This window comes from Medicago truncatula, chromosome 2 (assembly GCF_003473485.1).
Source record: "Medicago truncatula cultivar Jemalong A17 chromosome 2, MtrunA17r5.0-ANR, whole genome shotgun sequence".
NCBI lineage: Eukaryota > Viridiplantae > Streptophyta > Magnoliopsida > Fabales > Fabaceae > Medicago > Medicago truncatula.
In genome coordinates this window covers 33,160,377-33,175,388 of record NC_053043.1, presented here as the reverse complement: position 1 = coordinate 33,175,388, position 15,012 = coordinate 33,160,377, and the positions used below count along the sequence as shown (strand labels likewise).

The 15,012-nt window shown below is 33.3% G+C and overlaps 1 long non-coding RNA gene across 1 annotated transcript; it reads right to left on the bottom strand.

Annotated features, from left to right (window-relative positions):
* Positions 1–11,427: 11,427 nt before the first annotated feature.
* On the bottom strand, positions 11,428–13,434 carry LOC112419188 (uncharacterized). The gene is made up of 2 exons (XR_003009338.2): positions 12,859–13,434; positions 11,428–12,393 (listed from the first exon to the last, which is right to left on the bottom strand). It is a non-coding gene; the product is annotated as an uncharacterized lncRNA (long non-coding RNA).
* Between the last annotated feature and the right edge of the window lie 1,578 nt (positions 13,435–15,012).

Here is a 15,012-nt window from a genome sequence, read left to right as displayed (position 1 = left end):
GTCAACAACCATATATATATCAAAAAGTTCATTTTGGTCCTTCACATGAACACTTAACTCAACTTCACTAATTTCACAAAACCATCAACAACAATTTATTTCTCATCATCAATCCACAATTAAGTATACCCAAATCATAATTCACTTACAATAGCATCAGTTAACAATAACCACATTAATGGAATATGAATCACATCTCTTTTCAATCAAAGCATATCAAATTTCATCAATTAAGCATAATTTCATAACTTAACATTTATACATACTTTGAAACATGTAATTTCACCCATAAACATACCATAATCATCAATTCAAGCACAAGAAAATAGCATCACAGCAAGAGCACGAATTTAACAACAATTGTTCACCAACCCATTTTCATACAACATGAGAAAATGCAAAGATTGTACATGATTATGATAATAACTAACCCCCTTACCTTTGAAGTTGATTATCTCTAACCCTTGCTTCAATTCAGCTCCTAGGTCATCCAAATTGATTTCCCAAGCTTTCCCTTCAACACTCTTGTTCTTCTCTTCACCTTTTTCTCGCTCTATCTCCCTCTCTCCCTAGGAAAGTGTTTTGTGAAGTGAATGAAAGATATTTTCCTATGACAACCCTAATGTTATCTCCCTTAATGGGCTCAATTCCAAATTCTAATGGGCCTAACTCATTCTAACATAATTCCAAAAAGTTTCTATCCACTCAACGGTAATTACTAACAACGGTAAAATATAACGAACGGTCACTAACGATAAAAACTAATCATTACACTAGTAACTTGGTAAAATAAGGGTTCTCATTAAATATTAAAATGATTCTCACCAAAATTACCATTTTACCCTTACCCGTCAAATGACTAAAATACTCTTCTAATACGGTAATCCACGTAGATGCACCCGACGACAATTAAATACACACAAGCACAATTAATCACACACAAACACAGTTAAAAGTAATTAAAATAAATCTAGCTAAAAATTGGGCTGTTACAAAATTCGCGTTCGATTGTGTAACTGCCGCAACCGTCAAAGTTATAACGGGAACGATTGATGATGTATGAGCAGGAATTGTTTCCCCCACCGTTTCGTCAACGTTTGCACCATGGGATGGCGTCGTATGTGGACTTTGTTGTGGATTTATATTTAATGATGAATTATCCATAGATGCCCTTGTTGGGCTTGATGGAGGATCATTACTGCGAGTAGAGCGTACCATTTCTGGAAGTTTCTTTCTACTCCTCAAGGACATACACAACAAAAATCACTGAAGATTGAACACGAAGAACGACTTCAGACAAAAACACAAACCGTCTCACTAGGTGTGCCAATTTGTTTACCCTGGATTTTGGTAAACTACTGAACTGTTTTCAAGGCGAGGGCGAGCAAGATCAGCCAGCAAATCTCAAAACCGTTTGTCTGATTGTTCAACTTCATTTGGTGACTATTCTAGCGAACAATAAATATAACCGTTGAAATCCAGAAACAGGGTGAGACCCGTCGAGATTATCTTCAATGGATCGATGAAAAGGATTTAAAGGATTAAGAAAAAGGAAAATAAGAGTCTAGAATAAAGAGCTAAACTAGGAATTGCATTAAAGGAAATGAAAAAAAGAGTTGGTGCACATATTCATACGCTATGGCTTGTTTACTCGTTTCTCCTTTGTGTGTGTGCAGATAGTTTGAGCGTGTAAGCTTTCAGTATGTTTGAATTGTGACCCATTTTCCATAGAGAAAAATACTACTTATACTAAGTGGCATACCCAAATTTTTTACCTAAGGTCCTACTGACACGTGTCGTTTAACCCTGATCAATCTCGGATTTTTCAGTGAAAAATTCGGCAGGAGGTATTTTAAAATACCTTATTTTTGGTTCCGAGTTGGACCCTCTTCTCTTAGTCTTTAATCAATTATTTCCATCTTTTATTTTAAATTAATCTTAATTTTATTTTTTTTTAAATCAATTTTTCTTTTAATCCCATTTTAGATAAGTCCGAGAGTCAAGCCTGATTTTTCTTTTATTTTGATTTTCTCATTTATCATTTTATTCGTTTGTTATTATCCGAAGAAAAAAAAAATCCAAAAAGGTCCTGATCCAAAAACAGCCTGTCTCACGCGAAATCCACATCATAGGCCAAAGTCAGAAACGCCTTTCATCATCTAAATCCATTTCATTCCAATCCAAAACCAAATTTCTTGCTCATTCTCAACAAACCCTAGTCCCAAGCAGCACTATAAATATAACCTGCAGAACACAAGAAAAGGGGGCCGAAATTCATAGACACAGGAAACAAGAGGAGAACAGAATCGCACAACAAACACACCCAAACATCATACCGATTCGTGTGAATCCAGGAGCATCAACACCACCCCGAACTACGAGGTTTTGATCCCTTACGGGTACGTAGGCAAGGGACACTCGTCCTTCCAAACAATAAAAAATGTAGATAATTAGGTTTCACTTTCTTTTTCTTTTAATCATCACATGGACTTCTTTTTCAAAACCAAGCAAGTTAAAGCACGAAAAATAAATAAAATCAAGAGGTTCTCGTAGAGTACTACGAATATTTAGGGTGCTAATACCTTCCCTAAATATAACTAACCCCTGAACCCTAAATCTTTTCAAATAGGGGTAGTTTGAACTTTTTTCCCCTTTTTCTTAAAATTAAATGTTCAGTCGTGAAATAATAAAGTGAGCCAAAAGCTAATCAAATAGCCTTGATCTCCGAAAAATGACGCGACACTAACTGCTTACAGACACGTTTAGGACGTAACCGCTAATAACGCCTCTTCGACGAGAAACCGAAATTTAGCTCTTCTCTTCAACGTCAACCGCTCTTCGACATCTTATTCGCTCTGTTGAACCATCCTTTCGATCAGCAAATCTTCTGGTCTTCAATTCGACTATCGCCCTTGAGACATCAGCTTGTTTCGTTCTCTTCGAAATCTGGGTCAAACTTCATTGACCGCATTTATTATAGCCTGTTGAAAATACAGGCTACAGCACCGGTTTCCTTATCACACCACCCATCTTTTATTTTAAATTAATCTTAATTTTATTTTTTTAAAAATCAATTTTTCTTTTAATCCCATTTTAGATAAGTCCGAGAGTCAAGTCTGTTTTTTCTTTTATTTTTATTTTCTCATTTATCATTTTATTCGTTTGTTATTATCCGAAGAAAAAAAAATCCAAAAAGGTCCTGATCCAAAAACAGCCTGTCTCACGCGAAATTCACATCACAGGCCAAAGTCAGAAACGCCTTTCATCATCTAAATCCATTTCATTCCAATCCAAAACCAAATTTCTTGCTCATTCTCAACAAACCCTAGTCCCAAGCAGCACTATAAATATAACCTGCAGAACACAAGAAAAGGGGGCCGAAATTCATAGACACAGGAAACAAGAGGAGAACAGAATCGCAAAACAAACACACCCAAACATCATACCGATTCGTGTGAATCCAGGAGCATCAACACCACCCCGAACTACGAGGTTTTGATCCCTTGCGAGTACGTAGGCAAGGGACACTCGTCCTTCCAAACAATAAAAAATGTAGATAATTAGGTCTCACTTTCTTTTTCTTTTAATCATCACATGGACTTCTTTTTCAAAACCAAGCAAGTTAAAGCACGAAAAATAAATAAAATCAAGAGGTTCTCGTAGAGTACTACGAATATTTAGGGTGCTAATACCTTCCCTAAATATAACTAACCCCTGAACCCTAAATCTTTTCAAATAGGGGTAGTTTGAACTTTTTTCCCCTTTTTCTTAAAATTAAATGTTCAGTCGTGAAATGATAAAGTGAGCCAAAAGCTAATCAAATAGCCTTGATCTCCGAAAAATGACGCGACACTAAGTAACTGCCTACGGACTTACCTTCAAAGCACTAATTTCAACGCAATGTATTACTCCCTCTATCCCAAATTGTATGTCACTTTAGAAAGAAAAAAAATTGTCTCAAATTGTATGTCACTTTTCAATACCAATGAAACATTAATGTTTTTTTCCTATTATATCATTAACTATTTATTACTCTTTCTTCTTTCAATTCTTTCATTTATCTTTCTCATATCATTTATTAAGGACAATTTTGTAAAACAACTCATAATATCTATTTCCCACACAATATTAATTACATTTCTTAATATGTGTGAAATGTCCAAAACGTCATATAATTTGGGACGGAGGGAGTACTACTTTCGTTCCTAATTATAGAATCCGTTTGAAAAAAAAATACGGGAATTAAGAAAGTTGACTATTGATTTAATTTTGTTCACAGTTATTATTGTTTTACATGTTTATCCTTTATGAAAGAGAATTAGTGGATGTTTTTATAAAGCATTTATTATTTATTGTATAAAACTATGCAACATAAATAAGGATATAGTGGTAAAGAAATAATTAATACACATTGAAATTTGAAATGAATCTTATAAAAAGAGACAAAGAAAAAATACAAAACGGTCTTTTAATTAGGGACTGATGTAATACTTGATATGTAGTGATTTGTAGTGATTGTGAAATTAAAAGAAATTTTGTTTGCCAAACCTCTTTATAACTTGTCCATTGAGAGGAGTGTTTACGGAGGCTAGGTTTGTCGGACCATACTTGTCCTCATAATTATACATACTAGTGGAAAGGCGGACACAATCGTGTCTGTCTGTCCGCTTTTTCTACTACGCTAACTTATGTAATTATTTTATTATATTTGTTTGTGTAATTTTAATTTTAAATTTTAAATTTTTAAATAATATATATTGATTTATAAACAAAATATTGTCAAGGCATATAACGAAATTATTTATGAACTCAACATATTTTAGTTTGCCTGCTTATAAATTAATGATCTTTTATTGTTTATTTTCTAATAGTAATTACTAACATCATAACATAAATGTATAAACGACATGTTATGTAAAAGAAACATTGTTATGTTATCGATAAAAGAATATCTTTAAAAACTATATTTTTCGTAAAGTCTCCATCTTCTCATTATATTTTCCCTTCTTTAATGAGAACTTTTGTTGAATTTTGAGAAACTCCTCTTGATAAAACTACATATAATTGACCATGGCTGAAAACATTTCGTGGATGATAGATTCCGACATTGGCAATGGTCTTCCCTTGTGACTTATTTACGGTAATAGCAAAACTTAGTCTAACGGGTAATATCTAGGGTCCATGTTTCACAACAACATCAAAGATGCACCTTTTTTTACCGTTAAAATATGTGGTGGATCTTTCCTTGAGCAATTGAGTTTAAGAATTCCTGTTGATATAAGTTATGAGTATCCCCTACAACCTCGTCAAATGACAACAAATTATGTTCTTCTCTTGAAAACCGATTGATAATTATGTCATTCAATTTTTGAAAATCATCATTTGCAGGTGTAATTATGGCTCTTTTGACCATATACGATGCATCCCATCCATGCAAATCTAATTATGGAAAAATATGATCAATAAGAGTTTGTATTGATTGTTCTCCTTCACATTGTTATATTTTTTTTAAAAGGGTTTAAAGTTTAATCTTTAACATTATATTTTGCTCACGTTTGTTATTAATCTTTTTTTTCTCAGAGGATTTAAAGTCCAATCTAAAACATTATTACGTTTGTTACTAATCTTTTTTTAGAGAACTTAAAGTTCAATCTTTAACATTATTTTTTGCTCACGTTTGTTACTAATCTATCTTTTAGAGGATTTAAAGTCCAATTTTTAACATTATTTTTTGCTCACGTTTGTAACTAATCTTTTTTTTGAGTATTTAAAGTTCAATCTTTAACATTATTTTTTGCTCACGTTTGTTACTAATCTATTTTTTAGAGGATATAAAGTTGAATCTTTAATATTATTTTTTGCTCACGTTTGTTACTAATCTTTTTTTAGAGGATTTAAAGTCTAATTTTTAACATTATTTTTTACTCACGTTTGTTACTAATATTTTTTTAGAGGATTTAAAGTTCAATCTTTACCATTATTTTTTGCTCAAGTTTGTTACAATTGATCAAAGGCTAAGGTAGAGTAACTTATATTAATAAAATAATATGAAATATTGTTTTTTTTTTAAGGGATATAAAAATACTTGGCAATCTTTGTCGGTTGTATTGAGGGGAACAACACAGATTTACAACAAAAAAGCGGCTGATAAAAAAGTAACATGAGTTTTTGGTTTGTGCTAGTTTTTTGTGAATTTGATATGTAGTTAACGGATGTAAAATGGGGTTAACAGAGACGATTAGTGACATGAATTAGTAATCCACGTATAATTGGCTAACAGTAAGAACAATTCATAAGGAACTGTGTGTAAGTTTTTTCCTTAAATTAAATTTATTCTTATTTATTTGTTACATGTGTTATTTTTAAAAATTTAAAATTAAGAGTTTTTTTGAAAAGAAAAGTCCAACTCAAAAGTGTTGAAAGGAGTAGTTATTGATGATTCTTTTAAATACGTTTGCTTTACTTATCTAGAAGGGATGATCTTGATATGAGACCATGTTTTAGTAATTTGTTGGAAGTGAAAAATATTGCAAAAAGAATCTATTGTACTATTGTAAAATTATGAAAAATGGCATAATTACTTTCTGTGTGAAATCTCTTATCAGGCAAGAACGGTTTGGGTCCTTAAGGGTATGTTTGATGGTCATGATAGGATCGAGGCAGGATATGATATAAAGTAGAATAGAGATAGGGTATGATAAAGTTTTGATAAACATTAATCATATCATGTGTTTGATGCGCACATGATAACAAACCGGATATCATTATAATTAAATGAAAAAATTGCTCTCATAATTAATTAAATATTATAAAAATGACATGTTATTAATTATTAATAGAAAATACATGCTATCATTATTTTAAAAATGATAATATTTTAAAAATGACAGAATATCAAGATAATAAATAAGGAATGATATTATAATCCCATCAGGATCATTTCTAACTCAGCCTAAAAATTACAAAGGAAAGTCAGGATAGGATAGAAAAATGGTTTATTTTATCATATCATTTTAGTGCATCAAACATGAGATTTAAGTAGGATATGATTAATGTATCATATCCTATCTCCCTATCCTGATCATTAGTACTCTTGGAAATGAAGTTACATGTCTTCATATAGATCTCCAATGGATAAAAAGATCCAGGCCTATCAAATATCTTTTTTGAGTTAAATAATCATACGATTGATAATTGTCTTCGTAAGCCTCTGGATCATGTCTGTTTTAAATTCTTGCAAGCTTATTCTTCGTGTAACTCACTCTTAAGCAAAGGGACAACATTTACAAATTATCAGCATGATTTTTACCATCCACTATTTTTCTATTTCCCGCTTAATTTGAATGAAATACATTGAACTTTTTTTTTTTCACAAAGAGAAATTATTGTTTATGTGACATTGAACATTACTCTAGATAAAATATATATAGTATATGCGACTAAATTACTTGGCTGGTGGCACTTTTTTTTAATGAGTACTTTCTTCGTAAAGGAATTATTAAACCAAGCACGTGTCACATGTTATATTATTGTTTGTCCCTCAAAAAGAAATTATTGTTTCTAAAATAAGTGAATCCTCTCCTACACGTTTTACATGGAAGGTGATTGCTAGCTTGTCTTTCGAGAGGTCATTTGGTTGTGGATTTGTTCTTGCACCTTTAGACACTCGGTTTGGGACCCGACATCGATGGAAGAGAAGAGTGGAAGGTGAAGAACATAACTTTTTATAGACTTTTTTTTTTAGTGTATTGGAACCTTACTTAACTTTCGATCGTTGTTTTTACTGATTTTTAAGCAAATGCAGAGGGCTTATGAGCAATTTCCTATTTGGAATATACATTTGCACTGTGTTTGGTTGGGGTGAAATAAGGAAGAGAGAAGTTGGGGAGAGAGAGAGATTGAAGAGAAAGATTCAATTTCTCCTGTTTGGTTTGAAGAGAAACATGAAAGAGAGAAGTTTAAAACATGGGACCCACACGTTTTTGGTTTCTCCACAAGGCAGCGAAGAAAGAGGAGAGAAAGGGCTGATCTTTATGGATTTTACTATCTTGCCCATGTCTTCTCTATCTTTGATAAGTTTAAAGTGTGCGACCATGTACTGTTGGGAGCTTGAGCTGGAGGGAATATAGATAGAGGTGGTGAAAGGGAGTTCAAGCATTATACTCCATAATTTGGTATTTAAACATATTTTTCTTTTTTTTTTAACATACAGATTTATTTGATAATTATACAAAAAATATATTTATATAACTTTGTTACTTGAAGTAATTTAATTTACTTAACTATATATATTAATTTAAATAATATTATTACCTAAATTAATTTAAAATAATTTTTCTAAGTAAGCAACTTGCTTAATTAAATAAAATAAATTAACTTTGAAATAAAATAAATTGGATACTTGTTTTCTAGGTAAGGGTATTTTTGTCCTTAAACAATAATTACATCTATCTTTCTCTTCTATTTCTCTTATCTTTCTCTTCTACCAAACAATACATCAAATCTATCCTATTTCTCACATCTTTCTCTCTTCTCATACTCTCTCTCACCTATTTCTCTCTTCACAACTTCTCTTCCAAACCAAACATACCCTTGGTAACAATAAAACAAGGAAAGGAACCAATATATATAGGGGTTTGCTAGCATACACCCACTAATTAAATACACCTTAAGGCGTAGCTTGCTAAAACACTCCCACATAAAAACCAGTGGGTGTGTTCTAACAAATTTTATATATATATATATATATATAATTCCAATGGTATGATTCATACTAACAATTTTTCCTAGACAATTTCAATTTTTATTTTTTTTTTGAACAAGTCAAAATGAGATATATAATCAAAATATTATGTTCTCTAGCACAAAAAGTGTTGAAAGAAACAGAACAAAATTACAACATCCAATCCAAGTAATCAATTATGAGGTAAACAACGGTCAGCCAATCGCCACACAAGCAGGGGGTTGCTACCATCACATATGACCATCAAGGGAAATAACACCCAGTGTTGTAAATTGTCCTTTGTAGGTAACCTATTGCGGAAGAGCCGCCACACACAGATAGAAACCTTTAACGGAACATTTTTATGCCACATCGCATCTGAAACGGCATCATGATTGATTGTACATCTCCTGCTGCATGAGCATTTGATACACACCACGAACTGTATAGCCATCACTTGTATTCGGGCCATAACTAACTATATATCCGGTCTATAAACCTGTAAAGACACGTTAGAAAGTAAAAGTTTAACATACCCCACAAACTCCTCCTCCAATGCCAACAAATGACGCCTCCACCCCCATGCCTCCCCTTCGTCCCCCCAACCTAAAGCATACATCTCACCCACCGTCAAGTCCTGATGAGTGGACAAATCAAACAACCTCCTATATCTCTCCCTCAATGAAACCGATCCCGCCCAACAATCCGTCCAAAAAAATGTGTTAAAATCACTACCTACTCTCTTCGTGATGTTCGTTTCAAACCAACTCCCACCCTCTACACCTACTCCATCTTGAATTTTCACGATCTATTGCCACTACACCGATCCCCTCCAACCACCATCTTTAAGCGCCCTTTTTCCTCACCATAGCAGGAAGACAAAACTTTAAACCACAAACCATCCATATCCACTAAACACCTCCAACACCATTTACTTAAAAGAGCAATATTAAATTCCTTCAATCTCCTCACCTCCAAACTACCAACCTCCTTACTCGTGCAAATAGAGTTCCAGTCAACCCAAGCAATTTTCCTATTATCCTCACCCCCACCTCAAAAAAAAATTTATTAAAATAGATTCAGTGGAAGAGATTATACCTGTAGGAGCTCTGAAAAAAGAAATGGCATAGACATGCAGTGACGACAGGACGAATTTAAGGAGAATCAATCGACCACCAAAAGACAAATTTCTACTCTTCCAATCACACAGTCTAGACTGTATTCTATCAATAATAAGTTCCCAAAAAATCAGGCGTCTAGCATCACCACCAATAGGAAGACCAAGATACATAAATGGAACTCTCCCAATTTTGCAAGATATAACAGAGGTAGCTTCATTCAACCAAGACTCATCAATATTAATACCAACCAACATGCTCTTATGGTAATTTACCTTCAAACCCGACATAACCTTAAATAAAGTAAGGATCACCTTCAAGGCTCAGACGTTTGCCCAACTCTTAGTGCCTAACAATAAAGTATCATCTGCAAATTGTAAGTGAGATAAGACAGTAGCAATATGCGTCCCCACAATGTACCCGGTAATCATGACATTCAAACCTTCAGCAGCTATAAGAAAAAGAAAAGGGGAGAGCGGGTCACCTTGTCTCAACCCCCTCTTCAAGGGGAACTCTTCAGTAGGACTTCCATTAACCGAAATCGAAAATATTTTATCTAACCATACATTGTACAAGAATAAATTATAACATGGTATTGGTACACTCCCAATACCAATTCCATAATAAGAACATAACGTGAGTATCGAAGAAAGAATTGTCAACAGAAAAATGCTAAATGTAGCCAACAATAATTCCTGAAAACACGGTGAATTAGCGCACTCTTTATAAGTTTGCCTTGTGATTAGAAGTGATCATTGTCTTTTTTTTTTTTTTGGATTAATAAAATTGGCAAAACCTACAATGATTGTTAATAAATAATGATATATACACACTTTAGTTTATGGAAGAGCTTTTCTCTCTATAATAATTAGCTATGTATAGACAGGTAAGGTTCTAAAAGTTGCAATGGTGATATATGGTTGTAAAATCATTTGAGTGTGTATAATTTGTGGCTAATGGTATATATAAATCTGGTAGTATGGTTTGACTTTAGCATGTGTGTTGAATGAAGGACTTTGAGCGGCGGAAAATCCTGAATAAAATACTTGTTGTATGTGAGAAATCAAATAATTTGGGATGTTATCGTGAATTCTCTCTGGCGATATATAGCATTGATGTTGTCAAAAATTTATCACAAAATAATTGTACAATTATTATTTCTCTTTGAACTAACGGAAATTGTACAATTATTATTTCTCTTTGAACTAACAATCTGCATAAAAAGGACGAATTCTGCTCTTCTTCCAACAAGTTTTGCTCCCATCCAACTAAACTGATCAAAATACTCCTGCGCTAGTTAACTAATGCATTGTGTAAAACTTTAAGTTAGTTAACTCACATTGCGTGACTTAAGTCACGCAAGTGTAAAAACTGCGCGGGTTAACTCACGCAGCAATTAACACATACGTGAGTTAACTCACGCCCAGTCTGTGCATCAAGCCAGAACTGGCAGAGACCTCTATTTTTCCTAAATTTTGTATTCCTTCATTCATACATTCATTCAGTCAATTGCATACATTTTTCATCATTCATTCAAGCAGTCATTCAATCAAGCATTCACTCATAATTAAATTACGAAAAATAACGGAATAAAATAACGAAAAATGTCATAAAAACGCCAAAAAGTGCAAATGTAATAGGATTACATCCACATCCAACAAAATGTCATAAAAAACTACAAAAGTCATAATGCTCCATCCGTGGACTCCTACTCCTCCTCCGCGGAGCCGGCATCTGCTCCAGCATGCTCCACTCAGACTGTATGCCCTGCATCATGCGAAGAACCTCCTCTGGATTACGAAACACATCAGGATGTCCCATTGCATTGTCCACTTTGGCTTTGATGTTGTTGATGATCTTGTATGGGTCGGGAGGATGTCTGGCCCACTGTTGCTTAATAATAACCTCCTCGTAGGGAGGGACAGAACGAGGATGGGCATCAGCAGTGTAGTTAGGAATGGTCGCAGAGGGGTTCACAATAGGATGTGATACACTACAGAACCAGGTCATGTATATACTTACATTGACATCGACATATATCCTACATGCCACGTGTTTACCGAAGTGAGGTAAAAGCGTGGGCACATAAGGCCCCCCTCCATGGCCGTTCGGTCTGGCCTCGTACTCCACAACTGGCACCCCCTAAGCATGACCCCCACCCTCCTTCTGCTGAGGATGCTCCTTATTAGGTTGCTCCTGCTCAATATCAGGCTGATATTGATGATCTTCATACTAATGTTGTTGATCCACGTCAAAATGATATTGTTGAGGCTCCTCATAATAAGTCTGATTCTGCGCCTGGTGCTACTCCTCATAATGTTGCTGATATTGTGTCGGGTCCACCGTGTGGGATGGACCCATCTGTGACGTTGAGGCCCCAGCAGCGTCAACCCTAGCAAGTCTCGTGCCCTCCTCTCCCTCGACTAGCCAAAGGATGGCGTAGTGTATCCCTTTCCCTCTATGCCCTACTAGTAGAGGACTGCACTCTCCCTAACCTAAGTCTGTCACTCGTCAGCTCAGGAGGCCTCTGAGCTGTATTCCTCCAAGACATATCTGCACAACATTTCAAAAAGCAAAAAATCAATGAGACATTTTCATAGGGACATTGTGTCAATTGAAACAATTCAACAACAACACTTATATTGGGGGCAGTATCATTTCAATCCGTAAACTACCATGTTGCAGTCAAACATACTATAATCAACATTAACAAACCATATTCTAACTAATTTTATCATTAGCAATCCAAAGAAACAAAAAATCAAATCATTGAGACATTTTACCAAACACATAGAGTGCAATTTTCAAACAACTAAGAAATCTAACAATTTTTAAACCATAAACTACCACATTGTACTGTAAACATCTAAACTACAATTCCTACATTAATTAATCACTAACAATCCATAAAACTAACATGCAAGCCAAATTTCTAAAAATCTAAAAATGTCAAATTTCTTCAAAAAAACTCAAAATTTCAACGAAAAAATAGCAATGAAGTAGAATAAGAACACTTACTTGTTCAATTGCGTGATTTGACGATGATTTGGTTGAGTTTTGTGAAATTCGCACATGGAGGGGAAAAATCGCACTTTGGATGAAAAGAAAAGTGAAGTGTTATGTTTATGTGTTGCTGTCATATACACGTAAGTCACGCAAATGGTATAAGATGTGTTAGTTAACTCATACAGCGTGAGTTAACTCCCGCAGAGGTAAAATTGTCAATTCAGTTGGCCGCGAGTGAATCTTGTTGGAAGAAGAACAGAATTCAAAAAGGACACGACAAATATTAGTCAAAGACAATAGCATGACAATGAAGACTTAAAGCTTAAAGCTGACATGGCTGGTAATAATCATGGTACACAAAACCCGACAGAAGTCATTTACACTCCCGGTTGTTTCCATTACTAGGGTTGGTGCTAGAGAAAGAATGGATCTTATGCAGTGACGGTGACCGTAGGGTCTAGTTAAATCTCAATCATTGAAAAAGGAAATGCATAGAAATTTAAATGTTGAAATTAGGATAGATAATGTGTTTATTTGTGTAAGTCCGCATACCGTAGAAAATCGGAGAGAAACACAAGAGAAAATCCATTCAAGAAGAATGATAAATATGCAGTAATACCGGAAACACAATTTCATATAACCCTTTAATCATTTGTCAAAAAAAAATATAACCCTTTAATCAGTTAAAAAAAGAAAAAAACTTCTGTAAAAAAAGAGAGAGAGAGAAAAACTAAGTTTTACAAAGAATATATTCTTTATTTTCCACAAATTATTGTCGATAAAGAGAGAATACTTTCATCAAAAAAATAGAATAAAATGGAAAGTGATATTCCGTCCGTCCTCAATTGACTATTTCATACATATTAAAAAGTGTAATTAATTTTGTATAAGAAAGTGATATTATGAGTTTACAAAAATGACCTTAATAAATTGTATGGAAAAATAAATTAAAGATTTGGAAAAAAAATAAGGTAATAAATAGTTAAAGATATAATTTAGGATGATTTTTTTCTTCTTAAAACAACATACATCCTCCGGTCACTATTATAAGCAAAAATCAACATTTTAGATTCATTCAATTAATGATGTATGTAGTCTTTATTATAAACAATATATATTATTTAATGAATGAATTTAAAATGTGAATTTTTTCCATTTGATTTCTTCAAAAAAAAATGTGGATTTTTCCTTATATTTGTGACCGGAGGATGTATAATTTAGAACGGATCCAGCAGCATCTTTGTTGGTACAATAAAAAACATATTGAATGGAATAAGAGAGATATGGGAGACCCACTAAATTTGATTTGGTTGAATTTCAAACGAAACAAAATAAAAATAATAAGTCACTTTGATAATTTTGATTCGAGGGACCCAATAAATTTTTCCATTTTAAAAAATAAAGAAACAATAAAACTTGAAAATAAATTAATAATGGTGGGAGACATTTATGTGTAAAGGTGACAATTAGGCTACCCATGAAAGAATGATGGATAATTTACCCCAACTAATACATATTAGCCACATAAGCACATATATATTCATGAACTATCTTGACCCTACAAATAAATTGCTCATTTTCATTAGTTGGTGGGTAAATTACCCACCATTCTTCAAAGGTAATTTAGAAAAAATCATGTGTAAAATGTACCTGTAATCTTTTCGACCAAACATGATGGGATATATTATAAAGTAAGTTATCTTCTTTTTTTCTTTAAAGATAATGATGGGATACACAACTTTATAAGATGTAAAATCATGTATTTTGATCCAATTGTATATTGTTTTCTTTAATTTACGTTTAACCCTTGTTAAACAATCTTTTATTTTACTACAATGATCTTCTTTTTATAATTTTTTTTTCCATATGTTCCATCTTTCTCATCACATTTTGAAAAGTCTATCTTGTCATTTATCATTGTATTTGAGGTTATATATTCTCTTAATTTTTAACAAATTTTGTTGAAAGGACTGCACACTTTGTTATTATTGTGGTTGTGTTTTAGCTTCGAAATGTTTGATGAATTATATGGAGACCTGCTTCGAGGTTTGGGAAACAAGAGCAAGTGACTACTAATCCTTTGATGGCCAAGAAAACCAATAGCTGAATTGGAGAAAAAAAAAATTATATTTTGATAAAATAAAAATTTGTTTAACAAGGTTAAAA